Source organism: Callorhinus ursinus, unplaced genomic scaffold (genome assembly GCF_003265705.2).
Source record: "Callorhinus ursinus isolate GAN/ISIS: 27379988/994484 unplaced genomic scaffold, GSC_fseal_2.0 scaffold28, whole genome shotgun sequence".
Taxonomy (NCBI): Eukaryota; Metazoa; Chordata; class Mammalia; order Carnivora; family Otariidae; genus Callorhinus; species Callorhinus ursinus.
Window position 1 is genome coordinate 16,489,974 of NW_027397090.1, and position 10,715 is coordinate 16,500,688.

Here is a 10,715-nt window from a genome sequence, read left to right on the forward strand (position 1 = left end):
CATTATAATGAAACGATAATAGTGCTACATACCTTTGGTTTGTCCCAACTTTTTGCTTTATTGGAAATTTGCTCCAGTCCTCCCTGGGAAAGGGAAATAATGTATCTCAGGAAGGCATTGCGGCACACTGCTGCATTTTTAAAAGGCTGCTTAATTTTTTATGTAGAGCAGCCTCACTGAATGCCAAGGTTGTGGGGGCTGGCAGGACTCCACGTTCTGTTCTTCCAGGAGTTTTGAATATCAATGAAGGATTATGTATTAAACTATCTGATGGACTGTTTTATACCTTTGGGCATGGGGTAGAGCCAGAACAATTTAAGTAACTGTATTAATAGTTAAAGGGAACATAAGAGTTATGGCTCCTGCTGAAGGAGCCCTTTGTGACGAGCTAAGGTTGACTTTGGCTTTGAGGGTCACACACCTGAAATGACCAGGCTGTTGTTGTTTGCACCCACCACTAATAAACACCCATTAATATAAGCCCATTATTGCTTGTCTTTATTGAAATGTGACTTGTCAAACGTTGTAAATATAAAAGAATAATCAGAATCCAAATAGCAATGAGTCATCTCCCAGAATAAATTGGCCGTACCCTCTGCTCACAAATGCCAACATAATGAGGCATCAGAAGGACCCCAAGTGAAAGGCTGGTATCTGCTGCTGTAGACACACTTCAATCCCACAGTTAATTTATAAATGGATCTGATTTGGAAAAAAAAAAGAAAAGACTAAGGACAGATTCATGAACATAGAACCTTTTGAAAGATGAATGAATGAAGCCCCAATCACATTAATGCAGCTTGAATGAGAGATCTTTGTGCCTTGCTTTATACTTCTTAGACACAAGTCACATCTGTTAACCATGTGTCCCCCCGGGACAGAATGCCCAGCCCAAATAGCAGTATTAGCAAATAGGACATAATCAGAACAGAGCGGTAGCTTTGGCGTGACTGAGGGACGTTGCCACAGGGGACATCCGCTTCCCGTGAGCTCTGAAGCATAGGAAGTAAGCAAGACGATTAACGAACATTTTCAAAACTCAATGGTAAGGTACACAGCTAAGTTAAATCATTTGGAGGAGAGCTTTCAGTTAAGACAGCATATTCCTCATTAGGGTTTAACTCAGTAACCTCAATTTAAGCTTCATTTCAAACTCAGGCTGAACCACCTTAATCTCATCAACACTTACACGATGGCTCCTGTGGGCTGAAGCTTCCTGTCCCCCTTCCAATTGTTTCAGCTAACCTGCCTCCAGCTTCTTCCGACCTGTGCCCTTGGGGGTCTCTCCATTCTTCTGGGCTCGGCTACCCACTGCGATGATCTCCAGCTGGGACCATGGTAGCTATGCTTTTCTTACCTAGACTCATTCCTGTGTTGACTTCCAGCTATTTCTATCACAACAGGCCCCAATCCTGAGGGACCTTGTGTCTCTCCTCTCTAGGGTTTTGGCAAAAATGCCAAAATATATAAACTGCAGCAAATTCAGTCCTCTGCAACTTTATAATTTCTAGTATCTCCTGTTGCCACAGTTTTGCGCAACATATAGAAGTCAAACTCTGTTGTGGGTTTTGTTTTTTTTTTTAATTCCTTGGTAATTCCAACTACATCGTCTCCATATCTTCCAATTCATGACCACTTTCCTTGCTCCGTGATTTCCTAAGATGAGCACAGACCTGAAAGTGTTTCCTCAAATTCCATTCTTCCAAGTTCAAAATGCTCAATGGTCTCCTTTTGCAATAGCTCCTCTTCCTGAGGAAGATCTCCAGTGCACCTGCTCTTTTCCATATGCAGTTCTGTTCATCCTGTTTCCTCCTGTCAACTCTGAAAATTTGTTCCATCCCTTATCCCAGACACCACATACATCTCATCCCTCTCTCACTGTTGACTCCTTTTACTCAGCCTAGAAAACAAAGCACTCACTTGCACAGCACAGATATCCATTACCAGCTGATAGTTTATGTCCACCTCAAAAAATAGAGTGCCTTAGATTACATTACCTTCAATAAGATTTTTAGACAGAGTTTTAATATTATTATATGCACCTGAAAATTGATAATCCAGGTACGATTAATATAACTCTCCACCATAAAAAGCAGAAGAAAATGCCCTTAGTTATTCTGGGAAAATATAAATTTCCAGCAGACACTCAATTTTAATGCAAAATTTATAGGGTAGATTTTATTTGGACTGTGAAGTTGTTTATGGCTGAATGCTATATAATATCCGTTCACTTGTCATTTCAAAAATATTGCTTGCTGTATCAGGAGCACATATTTGAAAGTGCAAGAAAGTTATATATTCTGTTTGCTAATTTAATTTAATCTTTAGTTTAAAGTGGCAGTTGTCATACAGTGATAAACATCAAAAACTGGATTTTCCAAAGAGAATATATAGCTAAAAAAAAAAAAAAAGCAAATCTAAAGGAATTAATATCACTTGACCTACCAGGCAATGAATCTTTCCTCAACATATATTTGTGTTTTTAAAGTGTAATTTAAAAGTTAAAAGGCGAATTTCTCATTCTTGGCAAAGAATATATGCATTGACATTTTCATCCCTATAATGCTGAACTTTTATAAACTAGTAAACATGCATTTCTTAGGCTATTTTCAAATAACCAAATGTAAAGGCATTTGACTGGAACGTACACTGATGAGTGATGTTCCTGTTAAAACAAAGCCTGTTTTTAATTAGCAATTCTATTTTTTCTTTTTCATTTGTGATCAAATTGTCTTAGGTTAGTGGAAAATTTTTAAGATTGTTGTTTCTGTACTTTATTATTAAACACAGGAGAAGCACTCTGTTATTTCAGTAACTTGAGGGGTTTTTTTTGTTTATTTTTGAAATTTTACTATAGAATAAAAAGCCAACAAAAGAAGCTTTTAGGGTTGACATAGAAAACTTCTTAGGCACTTAAAAATAAGAGTAGGAATGATCAGTTATCAACAGATATCGAAACACTGTGTTAAAAAACAAAGGGAGGGTAGTGGTGCCACTGTAGTTAGGTTAGGTAGTAAGACTCCACTGACTAACATGGGTCCTTAACATAAGTGACATCATTTTGGGCCTGTGGTTCTCTTTTTAACAACTGGAACATGTATGTTTTTTGACAATGAAAATTTCAGCGCTTCAGCTAAAGTGAAAATTTGAGGCAAATCATTAAGTCAGGAAGTTTGTTTACTTCTTGAGAACAGCTTGAATATTTCAAAACTTAAGATTTCTCTCAATAAGGAGGAAATAATATTCTTCAAATATACTTATCATTATAAGGACATGGAGGGTGCAAATGATATATTTGCTCATTTTACTTTCGTGCATCCATTTTCAATAGATTTTATTTGTTTTATCATGCAAATATAATTGTATATTTTTAAAATATAATGGAATGTGAAATATAATACTGATAATATGAACTCAATATAGAGAAAAAGATAAATCCAAAATGTTCTCTTTTTCCATCTTTTCCTGCACACAATCCTACCTCAGGGGGAAGCCAGAAACCCAGCCATTTCCCACCCATATACAAACCAGCGCATCTACCCCCACACCAGCAGGATCATACTGACCCCTGACACCGTGTTTCTTATCTTGCTATTTAGCTATCTGGCTATCTTGCTTAAAAAAGGAAGCAAATAAAAATAAAATTTATTTGTCTTCTCAGAGTTCTGAAGGCTAGAAGTCCAAGATCAAGGTGCTGGCAGGGCTGGTTTCTTCTGAGTCCACGCAGGGATATCTGTTTCAGGTATCTCTCCTAGATCCTGGTGGTTTGTTGCCAATCTTTGGTGTCCCTTGGTCTGTAGACATGTCGCCCCGATCTCTGCCTTCATGTTCACATGACATTCTCCCCATGTGCCTGTCTCTCTATCCAAATTCCTCCTCTTTATCAGGACACCAGTTATATTGGATTAGGGGCCCCCGCTACTCCCCCATGACCTCACCTTAGCTCTATCTACGATACCCTATTTCCAAATAAAGTCACTTTCTGAGACACTGGGGATTAGGTCAACAATTTTGGGGAGCATCCCAACTCCACATAGGACTCTCACCAGGTGCTGCTTTTATGGAGAGAGTAGAACTGGTGCACAACAGAGCTGGGCCAGCCACCCACACATGCCTGTCCTGAGCAACCATGGGACCAAGCAAGGGTGGGACAGATTTCTTGCACCCATTGCAGTGCCCATCAGAAAATGGTGGGAGCACAGCCAGTGGCGAAGGAAGGCAGCTAGTGTCATGTATGGTAATGATGGGGCTTAGGGACAAAAAGTCTGTTGAATATAAAATCTAAAGTCAAATCGCAGACATGACAGTTCTTAAGTAAGTGAACAAAATTTACACTTGTATTCAATCTCTTTAGCTCTTGCTTGAGGGAGCCGTTGGCTGTGATCACGTTTCTTTAAGCACGTGTATAATTTAAGCATAATTGTGCATGCAAGTGTAGAGACATACAGATATATACAGATACATGAAGGTATGTATATATACACGGGTATTTTTACATAGCATTTTCATGCTTCTTGAATGTTTGTTGATCTGCAATTGCTATACTTTGACTCGTGATGATATTGCATCCAGTGGTCCTTTAAATTTGCTCTGGTGGGATTGCCTGTTCTAGAGCTGCAACATGAAAATGTTTGACTCTGGCAATATTTCCAATTATCTACAAAATTTTGGTTTGAGAAAAATTTATGAGTTTTTTAAAGTAAGAAGTCCCTGATATAGAGAATTGGGGGAGTACTTTTAACAACAACCTTACAGAATTCGTATGAATTTGGGTTGAGGGTTGGGAGGATTTGTTGTACATGGTTAGAATTTTTCAGTTTGTTTTGGTAACCTCTGAGCTTCCTTTTGGGCTCTACAGTATGCAGGTGATTCATAAAGTAGCATCTTCCCTCCCAACTACCATAACATAAGGAGGCATTTTTTTTCTTTTAATTAATGAACTTTACTTTCTAGAGTAGTTTAGGTTCACAGCAAAATGAAGCTGAAAGTACAGAGATTTCCCATATATTCCCATATACTCTCCCAACACACACACACATAGCGCCTCCCCATTACCAACAACCCCTAACGGGGTGATACATTTGTTAAAATTAACGAACCTATATTCACAGAGTCCATACTTTACATCGCGGTTCACTCCTGGTGCTGTATGTTCTATGGGTTTGGACAGATGTTTGCTGACATATCCATCACTGTAATATCATACAGAATAGTTTCACTGCCCTAAAATTCTTCTACATTCTGCATTTTGGTCCCTCCCTGTCCCCCACATCCAATCCCACCTTGGAGGTACCCCAGCCATTTTCTACCCATATACAAGCTGACACGCTCACTCATATACCAATGGGATTGTGTTGTGTATGATGTTCTTTATCTTGCTTTTTATAGCCAATGATATATAAGGGAAACATTTCCACATCTGTATAATTTTTAAAAATATTAACCTTAAAACAAATCCAGCAGACTCTCAGTGAACCTTCCCTTCAGTGGCTTCAGAACATGGCCCAGAGCAGTAGGAGTTGGTGAATTCTCTGGGATTCCCAGCGCTCTGCCCCAAGGGCATTTCAAAGGCTTGAGCTTGGACCCCATTTTCCTTCCTTTTCTTGTCTTGTTTCGCTGCCAGAGTGACAGAGCAGAGGCCTTGGAGTGGTGGCCGATGTCAGGAACTCCTCTGTCTAATGGTCCTGTGGTGACTTTGAGGGTCTTAGACACTTCTGCCTCTGTGGACTCCTTCCTTCAAAAATAATATTAAAAATTATGTTTCACAATCACATTGGTATACAGACTGGCTGGATTGTAATCTAGGATAAAAATTATTTTTCTTCTAATTTTAAAAGAAATTAAAACACTTCCTGGGCCCTTCGAAGTATCACGTGCCCCACGACCTATGCCCACTGCGTTCAAGAGAGCTGTCAGCCCTGCTTCCTTGCTCTGAGGAAGTGCCAGCAAGGCTGAAAACCCAGGTTCTCACCTTGAGCGTGCAATGTGTATTAGGTAGATAATTCCAGAGGGATTCCACATTGCCAGACATTTAGGTTTCTCCCAATGTTTTATTGCTACAAGTGTCATGGAGGGAAGAAATACTGATTTAGTTATGTTTTCCCCATTTTTAAATTAATTTCCTCGAGGTGTGCTATTTTTTCCTTTTTTTTTAATGACATTATTCTTTAGAAGACTATGCTGCTTTTAAGACTACGGTATGTTGCCAAAAGCACATTTTTCTTTTACCAGAAATTATGAAATTTGCTCTTTCATGCATCAGTATCAATTTTTTGTCTTTTAAAATTTGACAGGCAAGACATATATTTCTTTTGAATGGATTTGCACCTGTTTCATTTCAGCCTGCTCACTTGTGTGATGCGATGTGGTTAACCCTCTGTATTAACTCTTCTGCAAGGTTTCCATTTGTAGGTTTTCCTCCTTATTCCATGCCATCCGCTTCCCCTCACTGCTTTGTTCATGGGGTCCTGTCTCCTTTTTGCTCCATAGAATGTGACTTTCATTTCTGTCTGGACTGTTTTTCTCTTCCATTTTTTTTCTCGAATCCTTTTAATCTCTTCCTGTGCTCTTTTTTTTTTTTTTAAGATTTTTTATGTATTTATTAGAGACAGAGACAGCGAGAGAGACCGAGTGGGGAAGAAAGGGAGAAGCAGGCTCCCCGCTAAGCAAGGAGCCCAATGTGGGGCTCGATCCCAGGACCCTGAGATCATGACTTGAGCTAAAGGCAGGCGTTTAACCAACTGAGCCATCCAGGTGCCCCCCCCCCTTTTTAATTTCTTCAGGTGCTGGAAAAGCCTCTGTTTATAACTTCTGCCTCCTTAAGATCCTAGACCTTCTGATGGGTAACTGGGTCCTCATCTGCCTTATTCTTGCATTTCTTCATTTTTGTGTTGCTTCTTTGCTTGAGACACTTGCCGCCTCTTCTCTGTGACCACTCCTGCATTCATGGTCATGAGCCATCCTGGAAAATGAAGAGGAGAAACAAGCTAGGTATGGCTGAGCAGCACAAATAGGGTAGAGGAACCTGGACCTCAACACCCAGGCGTGGCCACAGCAGCCTTAGCCTGCAAATGCCCAGACCCAAACTGAAAGCTGATTTCATGTAAGCTGGTGCTGTTTTGGTCTCTGTCACAGCAGTGGGTCCCCTATTCTGTCACTCTCACCCTGCCACTGCGGGCTGCGTGATCACTCATCTGCCTTATTAGGATAGTCTCTCGATTGGTCTTCATGGCTTATGCTTTACCCCCTTTCAGTCTGTTCTCCCACAGCTTTCACAAATCTATATCTGACCGTACCATTGCCCTAATATTGCCAAAAAGGTGGTGTTCGATCTCCAAAGCGTCATGACAGATTGCTGCCCAGAGCCCCTCCTGTCAATCCCTGCCCAACCCAAACCTGACGCCGTGGGGATGCCAGACAAGTCGTAAGCCCAGAGTCCCAGTGCACAGGGTGAATTTGTACAGGCTGTGAGCTCTCCTGAAATGACCGTCTCCCGCCTCCAGCCCTCACCTCCTCAGTCTGGAAGACGCATCCCTCAGGCATCCAAATGCTGCCCAGGCATCACCTTCTCTGGGAAGAAGCCTTGTGCTCTGCGGACAGTCTGCACCATGCATGCTCCTATGCAGTCTATCATGCTTCCATACGTGTTTTCTTGGGAGTAGCTGTATACGTTTCTGTCTCTTCATCTAGAGTTTGAGCTCCTTGAAGACAGGAACATGATCACATCCCTCAGCATCGGGCACAGAGCCAGCCCTCCGTGGGCGGGCCAGTGTTCGATGAACTGAACCCAATTCAGCTCAGTGGCGTAGAAAGACTAGGTGATGCTTTGTTTTATCTATTTTGACCATTACATTCTTTGGGCTATTTAATGAAAATTAATTTAATGGAATAGGAAATTGTCTATTTCTTCCATGACAGCTCAGTTTATTAGAAAAGGGGCAGATTTAATAAAATTTTTGAGTCAGACTATGTAGAAATGTACCAATATATGGATTGCATATATTGCACATAGATGGTGGAAGCATAGGTGATTGCTTTATATATATATATATATATAAAGATATATATATATATCTTTTCTGCTTTATTCTGACTCAACATTATAAAAATATGACCTTAATGATTGAAGAGAAAATAAAATAAAATAAAATAAAATAAATTTTATGTAACATGATGTCATATAGAGCCTCTTTTTTTAACTCCTGAATGAGCACTCAGGCCCCACAGCTAACACAAATAGGTTCTAAGCATCCTGTATTCTAAAGAGAGCCACCCAGGTGTGGATGGCCCTTTCCCACCAACAACAAGTAGTCATAAGAATCTCTCCCCAGTAAACGACTCCTCACCACATCCCTCCCTTTATTCTTTGCCCAGAGATCACTGGCTGGAGAGAGATGGGAGATCAGGCGGAGGGAGCAGGAGTGAGAAATGTCCGAAGCTCAGTGGCATAGGCTTTGTCTCCGTCTCCAACCACCAGGAAGTGTGGGGAGATATTTGATAGGAACGTCTGCAAGAAGAGAGGTGGACACCTCCCTCTCCAGCTTAGCGGTTGCTGAAATGTGCACTTCATAGGAAGCCCAGGCCGTCCCTCAAGTAGAATGAAACGTGGGGAAGACATTCTTGAGGGAGTTTGGCCTGTGTCCCTGAGTGTCTGAGGGATAACTAGAGAGATTGTTTCCTGCAAATTTATGGAGACTGAGGCTGCATCATCTGCTCTAGTAGGGACAGCCTATGCTCTGGTGCCTTGTGCCTGGGAAAAACAGAGAATGAGAGGACTGTCCCACTTCAGAGTGAAGCAAAAGTCTCAACGGTTCCAGTGCCCACCCAAAGGAAGTTAGCGGAAGATGCGGGCGGATGTAGCGAGGCCACCTCTCTCTAGAAGCATCTGCCAATAACAGAGGGGCCAAGCTAGAGTTGAATATCACCCGGGGAATCATGGAGACCATCATGTGGTCTCGTCACAGAGAAAACCAAAGTCCAGAACTAGGCCAACGGTATCTCAAGAAGTTACCAGTTCCAAAATGAAGTTCCTTCCTCTATTTCCCCCTATTGCGCTCCCACCCCCAGGAAGCAGGAATGTATCAGAAGTGGACGAACGCCCTCACTCTCACCGTGTTTGAGTAGGAGGAGGTGTGAGTGAGCAGACCGCCCAGCTGTGCACTAACAGGGCATGAGCCACACGTCTGACTGTCCTGCTCTGGCTCACGGGAGTAGATAGGGTGGACCTGGGACACGAGACTGGAGTGTTCAAGTGGGCTGTATCAGATTTGTAGAATCTGAACTGTCGAACACAGTTCTGGCTTCTGCTTAAGATATTCGGAGGGGATGAGAAAGGCTGATTTGATGGCGGTAAAAGAATATAAAGATGGCAAGATGAGACAAAGCTGGTTTACGGTAACACTTACACTCCACAGGTTGCATTCAGTTTTCCTAAGGTAAACTCTTAGATCTGGTCACCAGTTGAAGTCAACTTCTCCCTCAGGGAAGATCTAAGGACCAAATACTATTTTCTCCAGGATGAGTTTCTCCTACCTTCACTTTCAGATGATAATTAGAAGATCATTGATGCCTTATAGTTAGAGAAATTCCCTCAGAAGAAAGTGATAGAGGGAAAAAAAGATCTTTTATATCAACTGAAAGTGATTTTTTTTTTGATACCTTTTGATACCTTTGATATCTTCTGCGGAAGGCTCAATAAAGCATATAAGAGCAATACGCATGCCCTTTTCAAGGAGCAGCATTTTATTTCTGGACAAATAGAAATAGATCAAGAGCCAATGCTGCTCCTCTATTCTACGGAATCCATGTTTTAAATGAATAGAATAGGAAGGTGAATTGCTGTAGAAAAGCCTGAATATCTTTATTATGGTTAAGTTATGAAGTGAGAAAATTTTAGACAAAAATGAGGCGTAAACATATGTGCATGGCTGGCCTAGATTCTTTGACTTGACTTCTGTAAAAAGGAGCCTCCCTGAATTTCTACTGATTACGCCTAGATCCTTTTATTAATAATTTGAAGAAACTGTTACTTGCTTAATTGATTAGGAGTAAGAAGAGGAGCGCCTGGGTGGCTCAGTTGATTAAGTATCTGCCTTCAGCTCAGGTCATGATCTTAGGGTCCTGGGATTAAGCCCTGCTTTAGGCTCCCTGCTCAGCGGGAAGCCTGCTTTTCCCTCTGCCGTCTGCCCCTCCCCCCCCATGTTCTCTCTCTCTCTCTCTCTGTCTCTCTCTCTCAAATAAATTAATAAAATCTTTTAAAAAATCAAAATTAAAAAATTAAAAAAGAATAAGAGACATAAGAGATTTTATCTGTGTTTCCTTCTCTAGTACCCCTCCTTTATTTATGTAGATCCAAGTTTCTGACCAACATTTTCCTTCTTCCTAAAGAATTTCTTTTAATATTTCATGCAAGGCAGGTCCACTGGCAACAAATCTCCTTAATTTTCATTTGTTGGAGAAAGTATTTTTTTCTTTACCTTTGAAGCATAAATTTGCTGGATACAAAATTCCAGGCTGGTGGTTTTTGTTTCTGTTTTTGTTTTTCCTTTCAACACTTTAAATATTTCACTTTCTTCTTCTTGTTTGCACAATTTCTAAAGAAAAAGTCCAACACAATTCTTTTCCTTGCTTCTGTGTACATAATTATTTTTTCCCCTCTTCTTTCTTTAAAGATTTTTATTTCTCTGTGTTGGACTTTTTCTTTAGAAATTGTGCAA

General features: G+C 40.8%; 1 long non-coding RNA gene across 1 annotated transcript in view; it reads left to right on the forward strand.

The window, feature by feature from the left end:
• The first annotated feature begins 945 nt into the window (after positions 1 to 945).
• The window catches only part of LOC141370217 (uncharacterized), an 18,116-nt gene continuing 8,346 nt past the window's right edge, over positions 946 to 10,715 (forward strand). The window contains exons 1-2 of the long non-coding RNA XR_012374084.1: positions 946 to 1,045; positions 1,159 to 1,338. This is a non-coding gene — a long non-coding RNA (uncharacterized lncRNA). The remainder of the gene's footprint in view (positions 1,046 to 1,158; positions 1,339 to 10,715) is intronic.